We start from the raw sequence: 17,584 nt of genomic DNA, 5'->3' as shown, positions 1-17,584 counted from the left end.
GACAGATCAAGCTGGAAGACAGTGGGAAATATTTAGCAAATAATTTTCTGGTGTGAGGGTCCTGCTATTACTAAGGAATATTCTGTTTCTGTGTACAAAGAAATAACAATTCAATGGATTATTCCCCAGCAGGACTGGGGAATTATTCCAGCAGGATTATTCTCCAGCAGTGTGTTTTCATCTGGGAAAGACATCCATAAACAAGCAATAAAGAAGAGTGCCACAATTATTTTTGTATCTTTATGTACTTGTCAAAAAAGGGTTTGTATTTTTCTCCTTTTGAAAACTATATCTATAGTTAGATTGCATTGTGAACTGACAAGTAGCCTGGATATGGAGAGTGAGAAGTCCGAGAAGGTGACAACAGGATTAAATACCTGATTAAAATACCATACACAAGGCCGGGCGCTGTGGCTCATGCCTGTAATCCCAGCAATTTGGGAGGCCGAGGTGAGCAGATCACTTGAGGTCGGGAGTTCAAGACCAGCCTGGCCAACATGGTGAAACCCCATCTCTACTTAAAAATACAAAAATTAGCCGGGCATGGTGGTGCACGCCTATAGCTCCAGCTACTTGGGAGGCTGAGGCAGGAGGATCCCTTGAACCTGGGAGGCAGAGGTTGCAGTGAACAGAGATGGCACCACTGCACTCCAGCCTGGGCGACAGAGCCAGACACCATCTCAAACAAATAAAATAAAATAAAATAAAATAGCGTGAAAATGCTTTGAAAAAGTATAAAGCGCTATGCAAATTTGAAACTTCCATTTTAGGGTTTTTAGAAAAAAAATGTGTATGTTAAGGTTATTAGAAAAACATAAAAATATAATTAAAAAAAGAAACTCCATTGAGTCATTATCCTCGCTATGATGGTGGTGTTCTGGGGATGAGAGGATGCCTTTCATTTCTCATGTTTTCCATCATTCCAAACAAAGAAGATCACAAAGAAGCCTTTCCCATAGTCTTCTGCAGGAATTCCTTTGGGGAAGTTAGGAGGCCAGGTCCATGGTCTGTTCTTGAAGCACCAGCCAAAAGAATTCCAAGATATGGACATACCGGAGCCACTGGCAGAAGGGACTTCACTAAATGCTGCACTGATATTTTAGCAATTGTTGGGTTTCTCTGATCAAGCTTGGGCCCTTCCCTTCTTGATTTCCAACGACATTTTATTGCTTTAGTTGTGTGTTCATTGCCTCCACTAATATTAGGGTGTAAAAGGGATACTAAGTTCATTTTGTGTTTTTGCATGTTTCATAGCTTTCATGTTATTAAAAATGTACAAGTGGGGGAAAAAAGAATAGTTTGACCAAGGATCAAAATCCATATCTCATTTAATCTGGCCTCTCCAATTCCATGCTTGGGACAGTTGATTTCACAGAATGGAATTTGAGGAACTTCCAACATTTGACGTTGGATGGTATTTTTAATACATATCCGAGTCCCGTAAGTCCCTTTCCTCTAGCTCCAGTCTAGAGTTTTCTCTCGAAAGATAAGCCCCTCTTGTTCGTTCTTTTTCATGTCTGTCTTTTTCGTTTGTGTTTAAGAACGAGTTTCGTGTGTTTTGTCAACAAGCTCACAGAGCAAACGATGACTTTGTGGCACAAATTTACTGCGTCCAGGTGGCTTTAGAACGCTCCCAGGTTTTCTAACTTGGGAATTTTCTTTTAGCAGCTGTTTGGGCTGAGATGTAAAAACACCATTTTCTTTGCTTTTCCGCCTTTCGTTGAGACAGTGTGGCCCAGCGATACTTGCTCCGTTAGGGGAGGTCAATTAAGTGGCTTCTTGTCGTCCTGGACAGAAAGGAATGAAGTTGTTGAAGGTGACGCTCAAGCGCGGGAGAATCCAAGTTTGGCATTGTGGAACGGGCGAGCATTTGTGGTCTGAGAAATGGGAGGAGAAATGTGGAGGGAAGAGAAGAAGTCTCAGGTGATCCGCGACCCAAAGATGGCTTGGTGCAACGTGACAGAAACAAATACGACCCTCACTGGAGGGTTAGATTCCATGCCTCTAGGGCGAGATCGAATCCCAGGGTTAAGACCTTAAGGTCATTCATTCGTCCCCATACGCTACTTAACAATAGACAGTGAGGAACTTCTCTGGCCCGATGACCTCCCAACTTTATGTCGCATCCAGAAAAGAAAATACTGTAATTAATTCTGAAACCTGCAGGACGCAAAACAAAGCAAAATACAAACTCTGAACTGTTTGCAAAAACGCAAGGCAGACTTCCTCTCAAGCTTGGCGTTTGTTTGGTGGGGTCCCACGCGGGTTCAACATGCATATCGAGAAGTGTTATTTCTGTTCAGGGCCCATCTACCCTGGATACGGCATGATGTTCGTCCGCAACGATTGCAAGGTGTTCAGATTTTGCAAATCTAAATGTCATAAAAACTTTAAAAAGAAGCACAATCCTCGTGGACCAAAGCATTCCGGAAAGCAGCTGGTAAAGAACTTACAGTGGATAATTCATTTGAATTTGAAAAACGTAGAAATGAACCTATCAAATGCCAGCGAGAGCTATGGAATAAAACTATTGATGCAATGAAGAGAGTTGAAGAGATCAAACAGAAACGCCAAGCTAAATTTAAAATGAACAGATTGAAGAAAAATAAAGAGCTACAGAAAGTTCAGGAAATCAAAGAAGTCAAGCAAAACATCCATGTTATCCCAGCCCCTCTTGCAGGCAAAGGGAAGCAGTTGGAAGAGAAAATGGTACAGCAGTTACAAGAGGATGTGGACATGGAAGATGCTCCTTAAAAATTTCTGTAACCATTTCTTTTGTGTACATTTGAAAATGCCCTTTGGATACTCGGAACTGCTAAATTATTTTATTTTTTACATAAGGTCACTTAAATGAAAAGCGATTAAAATACATCTTTCCTACATTGCCATCTACATAACATCAGATATTACAGATGTTAGATTGCATCTCAGTGTTAAATCTTCACTGATAGATGTACTTAAGTAAATCATGAAAATTCTACTTGTAACTATAGAAGTGAATTGTGGATGTAAAATGGTTGTGCCATTTGGATAATGGCACTAGGCAGCATTTGTATAGTAACTAATGGCAAAAATTTATGGCTAGTGATGTATAAAATAAAATATTATTTGCAGTAAAGTATTCCCTTTGTTAATGTTATAGAAGGGGGAGATACAAAAAGGAACTAACAATTTGTATGGCAGTGTCAGATATTATTTTTATTTTAGTATTTCTTGTTTTGGTTTGTTTGCATCTTAGAAGAGCATAATGACATTGTTTGATGAAGCCTAAATTATGCTGGACTGTTTTGACCCTTCTGATAGGTAGTTGTGGATGTTGGGGGTGAGAACTGAATAATATTTGCCTGGAGTGACACTACACTCTAGAGTTTCCACTTTGGAGAATATTCAGTTCTCACTTGTGATTCCTGGTAGAACAAACTTTATTTTTCTAGCCCAGCAACGATCTAGAAGCAGAGGAATCCCAGTGCCTTTTAAAAGTTATTATGTGGTTTTCTTTTAAAAAGCTCCTGTTTTTGGAAAGTAGAATTTATGGGTACAACGTATGTTCATTATTTGTACATAAGATAAAACCATTTAAAAAGTAAAAAAAACAAAAAACAAAAAAAAAAACAAAAACGCAACGCAGAAAGGAGTTTTAAACCGGAAATGAAGATTGAGCTGAGGGGAAAAGTTCTTGCATCCCTAGAGCCTCGAAGCCCAGGTTACTTATCGCGGGTTTCGGGGCACACTCGCTTCCCATTCCCCTCTCTCCTCCCGGCCGCCATCGCTTTCTCAGAACTCGGTTTCTTCCACGGACCACACTGCCCATGGACCCCTCAATTCCTTGGAGAGACTTCAGGGAACCTAAGGAATGAGAAGATGGGAGGTAAATCTACCACCAGCACCAGGCTGCTGAAATCTTTTCCAGCCAATTTACCGCGGTGCTGACTTGTTTCTCTTACAAATTAATTTTAAAATGAAGATAAATGAAGAGGGTGTCCTTGAGAAACGCTTAAGGTCCCTTATACAGTCCTCTCTCAGCATTTTAACTGCCCCCCATGACAGGTATACTGAGCATTAATCCACACTCCTTTTGAGTGCCGCTGCCTCCTCGAGTCCCCAGAAGACGTCTTCCTTCAGTTTTCTTCACAATCTAGACTTCCTCTTCCCTCCCTCTCATAATTTATTCCCTTTATTTTTTTCTTCTGGACGAAGGAAAAGCATTGGAAGTAAATGTAAAGTGATATATATTATATGACATAGAATATGAGGTATATATAAGACTAAGAATTAGGAGCAATCTCTTTGCCTTGGTAACCACTTGGTAAACACTTCTGAGTTATAGGTGATTTCTTTTTTACTTTTTACAAGGTATTAAACCTTGGCGACGGTAAACAATTTTCATTCACTGTTCATTCTCCATTCTGTAACACAGTAGTTCTCTCTACTTAATAGCTTCAAGATGTTTGTTTCTTTTTACGGGAGAGAATCCAAACACTCCAAATATTAATTATAAATCTTTTAGTACAGACGATTTTCTGTGTGGGCAAACTCTCAAAAGGTGGAGATTTTTTCTTGTGGCAGTAAGCTACTCTAGCTAGTATAAAATATGCATAAAATACTATTAAAGGCAGAGTAGAATCATGGTGATTGGGGTGGGGGCATTGGCTGCCGGATATAGATAGGTACAATTCAGACTCGTTCCCTACCAGCTGCTTGATGTTCAAGTTTATTTCGTTTCCTTAGGCCTCATTATCCTCATCCCTTCCTCATACTGTTGTTTAGTCAAATTGTTTCTTGTTCCCACAATCCTCTCCGACAACGGCTTACTTTCTGAGCCCCCCAACCCCCACATCAAAAGACTGTATCTACATCATTCTGGAGAGTGTTTTATCAGACCCTTCTCTTTCCCTCCAAGGGCACTGGTTTTCCTGAAAAGAATGGACTTGGAAGCACTACTTTGCTAAGATATGTAAAACACCAATAAAAAAGAACTTAATTCATTATCTTAGATCACTAATTTCTTTTAACTGAACATATGAGGCATAGTTCTTGCTCCTGCCACTTTAGTTATAATCAGCAATAATACAAATGTTGATATATCATGGCCAGTCTGAAAGGCTAGTTTGGTTATGTAATATTCCATCTAACTTCCCAAAATTAATAAACACAATTTTGTAGAATCATCTAGATTGGGTGATCATCTCATGGAAGGATATCCTAATATATTCTCATAAACTAACATCTCATAAACTTCTAATGAAGATGCTCTTGACTGACAATAGGAAAGAGGGAGAGGGAGAGGAAAAGAGAGAGAGGGGCACACACACACACACACACACACAGAGAGCAAGAGAGAGAGAGAGAGAGAGAGAGAGAGAGAGAGAGAGATTGATTTTCAAGGGACTCTGGCTGAGCCAGAGCAGTTGGCTGGCACTGGGAGCTTCTGTGACTGGGGATGTTCCATCTCTTTCCTCCCACCAGGAACGTTTCTCCCACCCTTCCTTCTTCAGAATTGAAAACCAGACAATAAACCTCCAAATCTACTTTTGCTTTTTACTGAGTATTTTATGAAGCCCACAGAAAGGCTCTCATTCTCTAAAGTGATGGACGAGGTAGGGAGGGTACAGATTACATCAAATAATTTCCCTCTGTGGTCTCTAGGCTGCAGAAGGGAGGCATTTGACATAATTCTTACTAACATGAAATTTGAGGCCGGGCGTGGTGGCTCACACCTGTAATCCCAGCACTTTGGGAGGCCCAGGTGGGCGGATCACGAGGTCAGGAGATGGAGATCATCCTGGCCAACATAGTGAAACCCCGTCTCTACTAAAACTACAAAAATTAGCCGGGCGTGGTGGCGGGCGCTACTCGGGAGGCTGAGGCACAAGAATCGCTTGAGCCCAGGAGATGGAGGTTCGGTGAGCTGAGATCGCCACTGCACTCCAGTCTGGCAACAGAGCAAGACTCCGCCTCAAAAAAAAAGAAAAGAAAAGAAAAGAAATTTGAGCTATCTAATTTTTAGTGGATTCAGTTTTGCTTGTAGATTTTTAAAAATCCAATTTCTTTACAATTAAATGTGGTTTGACTCTCATTTTCTCATCATCTGGGACTGTGACTCTGATGGCATTAACTTGGGCTGCTTCTTCCCTAGCTCAAAGGATTACTATGTATTCAAAAGTGCAGTTGAGGCTGGGCATGGTGGCTCATGCCTGTAATCAAAGCACTTTGAGAGGCCGAGGGGGGCGCCTCACTTGAGGTCAGGGGTTTGAGACCAGCCTGGCCAACATGGTGAAACCCCATCTCTACTAAAAATACAAAAACATTAGGGCCCAGCTGAAAATAAAGATTTGAAATACATTATACAATCTTTTAAAGCAAATGACTGGACATTTTCCAAAGATGGCCAGTAGAAAAACACATAAGTAATGCTCTGGTTCTGTATAAAGATCTATATATAGAAAGTAAGTGTGATACATTCGTACTTTCCATGACCACATTTATTCTGTTTATCAGTCATGACATAGTTAAACTTCTCTGGGTACAGATAAAAGGAAATTATTTGATCTTGAAAAAGATTTAGTTTTCTGGAAAAAAAAACTTTCTCAGTGATACATGAATTAAATAGAATGCTATGTAAAAGGCACTTTGTTACTGCTGGTTAAATATAATATATTAAAACCAAACAATTAGCTTTCTCAAGATGCATCAAATTCATTTTGCCCATTAACATTTTTCTGACCATGAAATGGGACCTGCACATCTACGCATCTTGGGATCTGGCATCCACATTTATCGTTTTTTGTTTGTTTTTGTTTTTTTCATTTCATTTCATTTCATTTCATTTCATTTCTATAGAGTATCTGGACATTCTGCTAAAGGAACTGGTGAGTTGCAAATGTAAAAAGGAGAACTGGAAATGTGCTTTATTGGTTAAATTTGGTTTGATCAACCATTGCATTGTTCACAAAATTAAACCAAGAAGTCAATTTTTTAGAAAGTAAACTAGGATCTATTAGGATCTAGGATTTCACAGGAAAAGAATTCATGGGCCAGCTTTACTTGCAAATTTCTTCTTAACCCGTCTGGAAAGTGAAAGCGCATTGTCATTTGCGAAACAATTTCCCAAACATAATGAAATAAATATTTTAGGTTTACATTTTGGGGCTTAGGGACACCAAGTGATAATAAGATCCAGAGGTTTTCTGTATCGTTTTTCTCTCCCTCAGCTTAGCTGAGGGTGAAGGGGTGGCCAGCCCCTCCACACCTGTGGGCGTTTCTCGTCAGGTGGGACGAGCGACTTGAGAAAAAAAAGAGACACAGAGACAAAGTATGGAGAAAGAAAAGTGGGCCCAGGGGACCGGCGCTCAGCATACGGAGGACCCGCGCCGGCACTGGTCTCTGAGTTCCCTCAGTATTTATTGATCTTAGCATCTCGGAGAGGGGGATGTGGCAGGACAATAGGGTAATAGTGGGGAAAGGGTCAGCAGGAAAACGTGTGAACAAAGGTCTCTGCGTCATAAATAAGTTTAAGGAAAGGTGCTGTGCCTTGATAAGTACCTATACAAACAACTCGGTGCAATAAAGAGCAGTATTGCCGCTAGCACGTCTTACCTCTAGTTCTAGGGCGGTGTTCTCCTATCTTAGTAAATAGAACATAGAATCGGGTTTTACCCTGAGACATTCAATTCCCAGGGAGGAGCAGGAGACAGATGCCTTCCTCTTACCTCAACTGCAAAGAGGCCTTCCTCTTTTACTAATCCTCCTCAGCACAGACTTTTTACGGGTGTCGGGCTGGGGGACGGTCAGGTCTTTCCCTTCCCACGAGGCCATATCTCAGGCTATCACAAGGGGAAAAATCTTGGACAATACCTGGCTTTCCTAGGCAGAGGTCCCTGCGGCCTTCCGCAGTGTACTGTGTCCCTGGGTACTTGAGATTAGAGAATGGTGATGACTTTTTAACATGTATACTGCCTTCAAGCACTTTTTTAACGAAGCACATCCTGCATAGCCCTAAATCCATTAAACCTGGAGTCAACACAGCACATGTCTCTGCGAGCACAGGGTTGGGGCTAGGGTTACAGATTAGCAGCATCTCAAGGCAGAAAAATTTTTCTTAATACGGAACAAAATGGAGTCTCTTATGTCTACTTCTTTCTGCATAGACACAGTAACAATGTGATCTCTCCTTCTTTTCTCCACATGAGGGAGCATTTCCTTCTCTGAAATCCATTAAGCAACAGTGTCATTCAGCGAGGAGGCTGGTCTCCTGAAGTTCTAGCAGAAGGTCCCATCGTCTAGCAGAAGGTCCCAGGTTTAAAAGTAGGATTAAGGCCTGGCTCCACCTCCTTGGTGAGTAAATTTGTTTTCAGTTTCGAGGACTCCAGCAAGGAGGCAAACTTGTCCCCAGGGGAGCTGGTTGTTGAATTGACCTGGTTTGTTCGAAATAAAGATGCTTGTGTGGTGGATATGGTCATCTTAGTTCTTCCAAAGTTCTGTCATGTCTGTAGTCCCGTTGCCATCTCTGTAGTCGTGGCCGAGTGGTTAAGGCGATGGACTAGAAATCCATTGGGGTCTCCCCGCGCAGGTTCGAATCCTGCCGACTACGTTTGAAATTTTACCCTAAAATGGGGTCAGATTAATGTAATACGAAAAGTACAGGAGCACTTGTATCATCTTTCTCCCCTCTGGTTAATGTAAGACGGAAGGTACAGGAGTACTTATATCATCGTTCGCCCCTCTCTAATTCTACCCTGGCGGTGTATGTGTTTGCTGTCAAAATGACGCTAGTTCCTTTACTTAATGAACTAGTAACCTCAGTAATCCTCCTTCACTGGCAATGTGCAGTGCTCCAGGGTCTCACCGGGTTTTCTCTCCTCCAAACCCTGCTCAAAGTAAGCTCTTTCAAGAGCTTGGTGAAAGTGTTTCTCAGAGAAACCATGGAGTGTATATAGTCTATGCCACAAATGGGAGCTATCTGTATTTTTTAAAATTATTAAGTAAAATTGACTTTTAAAAAGCACTTATATGTATATACACATAGTCATTACCATATCAGGATACACATCAGTTCTATCAATCCATAAGCCTCCCTAGCACTGTTCCTTTATAGTCTCATCCAAATCCCACACATAGCAGCTGACAATCGTAAATACGTTTTCCATTTGTACATTTTGGCCTTTTGGAAAATGTCGTAGAAATGGAATCATACAGTAAGCAACTTTTTGAGATTAGCTTCCTTTACTTAGCATAATGCCTTAAGATTTACCCAAGTCGGCCGGAAGCGGTGGCTCACGCCTGTAATCCCAGCCCTTTGGGAGGCCGAGGCGGGCGGATCACGAGGTCAGGAGATCAAGACCATCCTGGCTAACACGGTGAAACCCCGTCTCTACTAAAGATACAAAAAATTAGCCGGGCGTGGTGGCGGGCGCCTGTAGTCCCAGCTACTCGGGAGGCTGAGGCAGGAGAATGGCGGGAACCCGGGAGGCGGAGCTTGCAGTGAGCCGAGATCGCGCCACTGCACTCCAGCCTGGGCGACAGAGCGAGACTCCGTCACACACACACAAAATAATAATAATAGTAATAATAATAAAAGATTTTTCCTAGTTGTTACAAATATCAAAATTTCATTCCTTTTTCCTCTTGAATAGAATTCCATTGCACAAATGTACCACAGTTTATGCACTCAGGGAAGGACATTTGTGTTGTGTGACGTTTGTTTCCAGTTTGGGGCAATTGTGAAAAAAAAAACAAGTTGTATTTCATAATGGCTAATGATGTCAAATATCTTTTTGTGTGCTTATTTGCCATCCTTATACTTTCTTTGGTAAAGTATTTATGCCTTTACCCAATTTTTATTGCGTTGTTTTCTTATTGTTGAGTTTTAAGGTTTATATATTCTATATACAATTCCTCTATCAGATACACGACTTACAAATATTTTCTGCCAGTCTTTATTTTTTTCAGTGTCTTAACGGTTTCTTTTGCAGAGCAAATGTGTTAAAAATTGATTAAGTCCAATGTATTTCTTTTTTCTCTTTTGGAAAGTGCCATATCTAAGAACTCATCACCCAACTCAAGGTCATGTGGATATTGTTATGTTTTCTTTTAACAATTTTATAGTTTTATGTTTACATTTGCATGTATGATCAATTTTTAGTAATTTTTGTATAAACTGTGAGATTTATGTTAGGATTGCTTTTCTTTCTTCCTTCCACTTTTCCTTCCACTTCTTCCTTCCAGGCCTTCCTTACGTTTCTTTTTCCTTCATTTCTTTCTCTCCTTTTCTCAGCTTTCCTTCTTTCCTTTGCATATGGATAGCCTATTGTCCCAATATTATTTGTTGAACAATTTTAATTTCTTCATTTATTTTATTTGCACCTTTGTCAAAAACCAATTAGCCATATTTGTGTAAGTTTATTTCTGGAATCTCTGTCCTGATCAGGAGATATATATGTTTATATTTCTGCCAATACCTTACTATCTTGATTACTGAAGTTTGTATGAAATCTTAAAACCAGGTAATGTGATTTTTCACTGCATTTTTTCAAAATTGATTTAGCTATTCTAATTCTTTTGTCTATCCATATAAATTTTAGAATCAGCTTTTCTCTGTCTCCAAGAAATTCTACTGGAATTTTGATAGCAATTGCATTACATCTATAATCAATTTGGGGAGAATACACAGGATAATTCTGGTTATTTTTCCATCCTTACACTCTTTTATTTACTCTTTTATTATCAGAGTCTTCAAATAGTTATCTCATGTATTCTGCCCATAACTTATAGCGTTATTTGATAGGAGAAAAATGGTAAAACACACTTCATCTCATCTGGAAATAGGAACTTGAGATTTTTTTTTTATGATAATAAAACAAGATCTCCTAGAAATAAAGTAGTGGGGAAAGGAAAAACATTTAATGAAAAATTTGGAAGTTACAGTTTAGAATTACTTCAAAAACAGTAGGAAAACATCAAAGATGGAAAATAGTAGTGGAAAGAAAATTGAACAACCCATTCCAGAGATTCAGTATCATCTGATTACTGGGAGTTCCAGCAAGACAAAGGAAAAATGGAGGATAATTTTATCAAGAAATATAAGAAAAATTCTCAGAACTGAAGGACTTGAAGGTCTACATGGGAAGGATTGCCCTTTATGACTAACACTTTTAGCATCAAGTCTAGAAAATATTTCCTTGGGTCAAAGTCTAAAGATGTTTCCCGATGTTGTATTCTACAAGCTTTGTTTGCTTACTTTCATATTCAGATCTACAGTCAATCTGGAATTGGCTTAGTGGATAATGTGAAAAAGGTAAATTTAATTTTTTTGCTTGTAGATAATCATCTGATCACTTTTTTTCTTCTATATATTTATCATTTATTCAAAGACTGTATTCTGTGTAGTGATTGTCTATCTTTGGGCAATGTCATGTTTTTAAAAATTACGTTACCTTTCTATCTTTCTCTTTGGTAAAGTAAGTCTTCTGACTTTGCTTTCCTTTTTCAAGATGAGTTAGGCTACTTTGGTCCTTTTCACTTTCATATTATTTTTTACTGAATTTATCAATCTCTTTCCAAAAACCTGATATTATTGTTACTAAAAATGCAGGAGAAATGGGGACTTACTGGTTAACAGGTATAGGGAAGATATAAAAAGTTCTGGAGATAGATGGTGGGGATAGTTGCACAATAATGCAACATACTTCACGCCACTTAACTGTACACTTACAAATGGTTGAAGTTGTAACTTTTATATTTTGTATATTTTATCACAATAAAAATCAAAAAAGATAAAAAGATGGCCACTTTATTGACTTTGTTGATCATCTCTATTTCGTATTAATGTCTGCTCTTTGCATTAATAATGCATTAATATCTGCTCTTTGCCTCATTACTTCTTTCTCTATAATTCTCTTGGGAGTAAATTACGGATTGGTCACTAATTTCATGTAATACATGCTTAGATCACTAATCTTATTTTATTTATATACTATAGTATTTAAGGATTTCTTAATGCATTTCTAGCTACATACTACATATTTTGATATGTACTATTTTTATTATCATTTATTTCAAAATAGGTCCTAATTTTGATGGATATTTTTTCTTTAAGTCATGAATTATTTAGAAGTGTTTTATCATTTTGCAAATAAATATGATTTTTAATTTTCCTGTTTTGATTTCTGGCACAATTTTATTGCTGTGAAATAATAGCATGTATCTAACCCTGTTATGTTTCTGGAGCATTGCTTCGTGGTCTGGTAAAATGTCAAATTTGAGATAATTTGATGTGTGTCTGAAAAAAGTTTGAATCCTGAAGTCGATATGTGCACTGTTCTCTATATAGGTATGTTATATGAACTGCATTACTTTTCTTTGCAGTTATTTTTCCATTTACATTTTTATTAGTTTTTCAGAGAGATATATTACACTAAAGTATTACACTATAATTGTGGTTTTATCTGCTCCTTTTACTTCCATGAACTCCTGGATTTTTTTTTTTTTTTTCTCCATGTCTTTTTTTTTTTTTTTTTTGAGGTGGAGTCTCGCTCTGTTGCCCAGGCTGGAGTGCAACGGCACTATCTCGCCCAGGTTGGAGTGCAGTGGAATGATCTCGGCTCACTGCAACCTCCACCTCCCGGGTCCAAGCAATTCTCCTGCCTCAGCCTCCTGAGTAGCTGGGATTACAGGCGTGCGCCACCACGCCCGGCTAATTTTTGTGTTTTTAGTAGAGACGGAGTTTCATCATGTTGGTCAGGCTGGTCTCGAACTCCTGACCTCTGGAACCGCCTACCTTGGCCTCCCAAAGTGTTGGGATTACAGGCGTGAGCCACCATGCCTGGCCTCTCTATCTCTTTATGTCCTAGAAGCCAGAAATTCTGGATAGAGCATGACTTATGTAACAGCTATAATTTGGAAATACCAGACACTACCTCCAAGCGAACAACAGCAATAAGAAAAGCCTAGGAGAAAAAAATCTGAGTTCAATTTATACAGGCATTAGAATATCCATTGGGACTTCAAATAAATACTTTCATTTAGACATACTTTTACATGTTTCCTTCCTCAAAATAAATGATGAAAATATAATTCAAATACAATTTATCTTACGAGAAACTCTGGATGATGCTGAGTAGAAGCTGCAGTAAAGGTTCCAATCAATCTCTGCTTTAAAATGAGCCTAGTTCCTAACCTAGCTGACTCCACCTGTCCTACAAATGGCTGTGTCTATAGTCTCCCAAAACTGTATCATCATAACCTCTCCCAGACCAGGGAGACACAGGGAACTGGTTTGACTAGAATTATAGCTTCATGCGTGGGTGCAGATTTGCCTCCAATTTACAATATTGAGGTTAGTGAATCACGTAGCCTCAATTTGAAGAGATGTTTGTTTAGCAGCTTTATGCTTAATTTCACTTGAGTAATTTTTTTTTTCTTAATTGTTACAACTAGTTTACATGATAGAGAGAAGGCCAAATTTAAATAATTCTCAGTCGATCGCACGGAACCTTCAATAATTTTGTGAATTTCCTGGAATCAAGATATTAAAAGTTGTTTTCCTAGAGGCAGTAAACCTGATAACTCACCTATGTGGAGAAAAATATCCCGTGTCTGAAATTGAGCAGAGTTGCAGACAAGACACGAGTTCTCCAAGACTTAATTTCCCCGTTTTTGTGGGGGACTATAAGAGCTCACTTAACCTAGCTTTTAAGCATTAAATTGCAGAAACAATAGAAGTTCGGTCCAGTTCCGATACGTATAAGAGTGGCTCAATTTTTCTTAATGAAGAAAGCAAGGCTCAGGACCACCAAGTTTCTGAGTTAATTGGGGGTTAGGGGGAAGGGAGACTTCGTGGATCAATGTAATAGGCAAAAATAAATAAATAGATCCCCCAGGGTTTTCTTTGAAAGGTTGTTGTGAGTGGGCATAAACTAAAGATTTTTGCTTTGATACACTAAATGCGTGCAGTAGAATGCCTGTAACTCAGCATGAGCAATTGTTGGGTAAACAGTACCAAGAGGGGTTCCATGGTGTAATGGTTAGCACTCTGGACTCTGAATCCAACTATCCGAGGTCAAGTCTCGGTGGAACTTACTCAAGGATATATGTATAAATTTTCTCTACCTTTCGTTTCCCCAGGGAAAACGCTCTCTGTGTAAATTACCAAAATCAATTTTCGGCCTGATATATTCCATGAATTCCTGCAACTCTCGATATTACACTAGATCTTGGTCAAAAGGCCAAGAAGCCAGGCAAGTCCCAATATACCTGCCTCTGGGTGAGGAGGTGGAATAGCATCCACTTTCCGGGATCACAGCTCACTACAGCCTCGACCTCCCCAGGCTCAGGTGATCCCAGGTAGCTGGGACTTCAGGTGCGCACCACCACAGCCGGCTAAATTTTTGTTTGTTTGTTTTTGTTTGTTTTTTGGAGGGAGACAGAGTTTTCGCTATTTTGCCCAGGGTGGTCTCGAAGACCACCTGGGCTCAGGCTATCCTTCCGCCTCCATCTCCCAAAGTACTGGGATTACAGGCGTGAGCCATCGCACCTGTCCTGAACGGATTGTTTCTTTCAATAATTTGTGAAGTCCACGGAAACATTTTTGTCCTCTGAAGTGGGAAGTGCTGATAAAAATAATCTGCTCTTGGGTCTTTATGCAGGAGAGCTGAGATTTTAATTACTACGAATGCAAAATTTGGGCAAATTTGTATTTCTTTGCTTTGTAGAGTTGCTTTTCTTTTTTTCTTTTTTTTTTTTTTTTTTTTTTTGTGTCGTTGTTGTTTTTACCTCACTTACTTCTAATATATGTAGCATAACTACAATTTCTTTCCATCTCTCAGGCCAAGATAGTCTTTAACTTTCTCTCAAACCAGCCTTGTACTGTGCCTTCAAATCCTGTTGGTTGAAAAAGTATTCTTTGCTATCAAGCTCCAGTGTTCAGTAGCTTAAATGGTCTAATGTGTTGGCAAGCTCTTATAAACTGTTAAGAAACACCCTGCTCAAAAACAGACAAACTCCCGTGGACTGATGAGCGGTATGCCCTACATCAAAGATAACTCAAGCGTCAAACACCCCACGGGCAGCAATATCCCACCCCAGGCTAAACCCAACGGCTAAAATCATACCACTTTGTGGCCTCATTACCAACAGAAATAGAATGATGTCAGAACAGTGAACTAACTCTGAATGTTAGAGATAGCAAATGGAGCACAGGAATTTGGATAAGTTTTGATTAATTTAGCTGAGGAAACCTAAGGATTGATTAATTTAGCTGAGGAAACCTAACTGTACCTGGTAAAACCGTAGCCGGCAGGATTCGAACCTGCGCGGGGAAACCCCAATGGATTTCAAGTCCATCGCCTTAACCACTCGGCCACGACTACCCGCCTACGTCTTAGTTGACGGCTGTGATGAACTTATATAATGGATGCGTGGAGCCCTCGGAAGCAGTTGGTCTTCAGTCTCGTTAAGGCCTTTGCTCACGAATGAAAGGGCTCATTTAGAGCACATCAATAATCAGAACTTAGTGCCTAGGATTGCAATTCAATACAGGACTCCTAGACAAAAGACTCAAAGTGCCTGGGCGCTGGAACTTGCCCACTAGCCGCTGAAATCCGCGGACACCACGTTCACACCTAATTCTCACGAACCAGCAAAAAGGAGTATTGAATTGAGAGTCCAAGCAGCCTCAAGCCTCTCAATGCCAATGGGAGAAGCAACGGGAAATGAGGGAAGGCACGACAGTGGGGGGTCATCTGCGTTTATGTACAGTTAAAATCGAAATAAGGAGCCTCTTCGATAACATTCAACTGACTTACTCTTCCGAAAGAACGGCTAAAACCGGACTGGTGCGGGCGTGCGAGCTGAGGAGGGGGCTCCTTTCTGTCCTAACTGGAAAAGATGACTCTAGAGAGGTCTCTGACTCTTCAGGTAAATGTAATTCCCGTCAGTCTGGTGAAGGATGCGAGACTTCCTTCAGCCACCTGAGCCTAGGGAAAAGGAAGAACTCAGAACACAGGTTTCCAAAAATCTTAAGGAGAGTCCAGCACAGAAAAACGCAAAAAGATGAAAACACGTAAATGTCAGGATAAATCTAGCTAAATTAATAAGGTTGATTCTTGCTTCAGATACTACAGTATTGTCAGAGTGGGATAATAAGGGGTAAACTTAAATCAGATTTCTTTTTAGACAAAAGTCAGGGGGAAAGTCTACGAATTCCACGGAAAGTGATCTCTATGACCGAGGCCAGCAATGTCTCTGACAGTGAAAGCGCGCCCACATTTGTTTTTCCCTCTAAAATAGTAAGAAATGTGTTCCCTTCGTTGTACTCTTGCAAATATTATTTGGTCTTATTTCTGCGGCACTTGCTAAAAACGGTTTGTAACCTTTGACACAGCAAATTTATTTTCAAATTCTTTGTCCCTATGCAGTCTTCGCAAAGTGTTGTCCTCGCCCAGCAGCCTGTGCACCACCTGGGAACTTAGGAGAAATGCATATTCTTGGGCTTGAACTCAGATCTCAGAATCAGAAACTAGAGTGGTGTGGTGCGTGTGTGTGTGTGTGGGGGGGGAGTTGGGGGGGGTGAGGGGGGTGGGGCGCGGGGGAGGCGGAGGGTGTCTAGCAATCTGTTTTAACAAGCCGTCCTGCCGGGCGCGGAGGCTCATGCCTGTAATCCCAGCACTTTGGGAGGCTGAGGCAGGTGGATTATGAGGTCAGCAGATCGAGACCACCCTGGCTAACACGATGAAACCCCGTCTCTACCAAAAATACAAAAAATTAGCCGGGCTTGACGGCACGCTCCTGTAGTCCCAGCTGCGAGGGAGGCTGAGGTAGGAGAATCTCTTGAACCTAGGAGGCAGAGGTTGCAGTGAGCCAAGATCGCACCACTGCACTCTAGCTTGGGAGACAGAGCAAGACTGTCTCAAAAATAAAAATAAAAAAATAAAAATAAAAAAACCCCAAGCCATCCTGGTGGTTCTGATGCCCACTGAAGTTTTCAGAAGCACTCTCCTAGAGAAATAACCTTTTTATTTGTTTGTTTGTTTTATATTTTATAAATAGAAATGGGGCGCCTCGCTATGTTGATCAGTCTGGTCTTAAACTCCTGGTTCAAACCCCTGGTCTCAAGCCATACTTCCATCTCCGCCTCCCAAAGTTCTGGAATTACAGGCGTGAACCACTGTACCCAGCTAGGAAATAAGCTTAACCAAAGGAAAACATATACTACACAGGAACCTTTATTTTTATTTCTAATTGTGATAGTGAAAAATAGATATTAAAATGGGAGTTCTTTATTATTATTGTTGCTCCATCTGCGTAATAGATCATTACCAAGCCACTAGAAACGACATGCTGGAAGACTGTAATAGTTCTGGGAAAATGTTTGTGACGTAATGTTCACTGACAAAAGTAAGAGGCAGTAAGCATGACTTAATCTAGGCAAAATTTTTGCAGGTAGAATCCTGCGGTGAACTCATAATGGATGCGTGGAGCGCTGGGAAGCAGTTAGTCTTCACAGTCTTGTCCAGGTCTCTCCTCACGAGTGAAAGAGCTCGTTCAGAGCACATCAAGAACCAGAATATTGTACTTAGTGTTTCAATTT

At 40.2% G+C, this 17,584-nt stretch overlaps 2 non-coding genes and 1 pseudogene across 2 annotated transcripts; 2 read left to right on the top strand and 1 right to left on the bottom strand.

Annotated features, from left to right (window-relative positions):
- Positions 1–2,246: 2,246 nt before the first annotated feature.
- On the top strand, positions 2,247–2,830 carry LOC103221949 (probable ribosome biogenesis protein RLP24 pseudogene; annotated as a pseudogene).
- Positions 2,831–8,508: 5,678 nt separating this feature from the next.
- On the top strand, positions 8,509–8,590 carry TRNAS-AGA (transfer RNA serine (anticodon AGA)). Its single transcript has one exon. It is a non-coding gene; the product is annotated as a tRNA-Ser (tRNA).
- Positions 8,591–15,283: 6,693 nt separating this feature from the next.
- TRNAS-UGA (transfer RNA serine (anticodon UGA)) lies at positions 15,284–15,365 on the bottom strand. Its single transcript has one exon. It is a non-coding gene; the product is annotated as a tRNA-Ser (tRNA).
- Positions 15,366–17,584: the final 2,219 nt, after the last annotated feature.

Source organism: Chlorocebus sabaeus, chromosome 17 (assembly GCF_047675955.1).
Source record: "Chlorocebus sabaeus isolate Y175 chromosome 17, mChlSab1.0.hap1, whole genome shotgun sequence".
Taxonomy (NCBI): Eukaryota; Metazoa; Chordata; class Mammalia; order Primates; family Cercopithecidae; genus Chlorocebus; species Chlorocebus sabaeus.
Note: the sequence above shows the minus strand (reverse complement) of the source record. Positions and strands in the feature narration are given on the sequence as shown.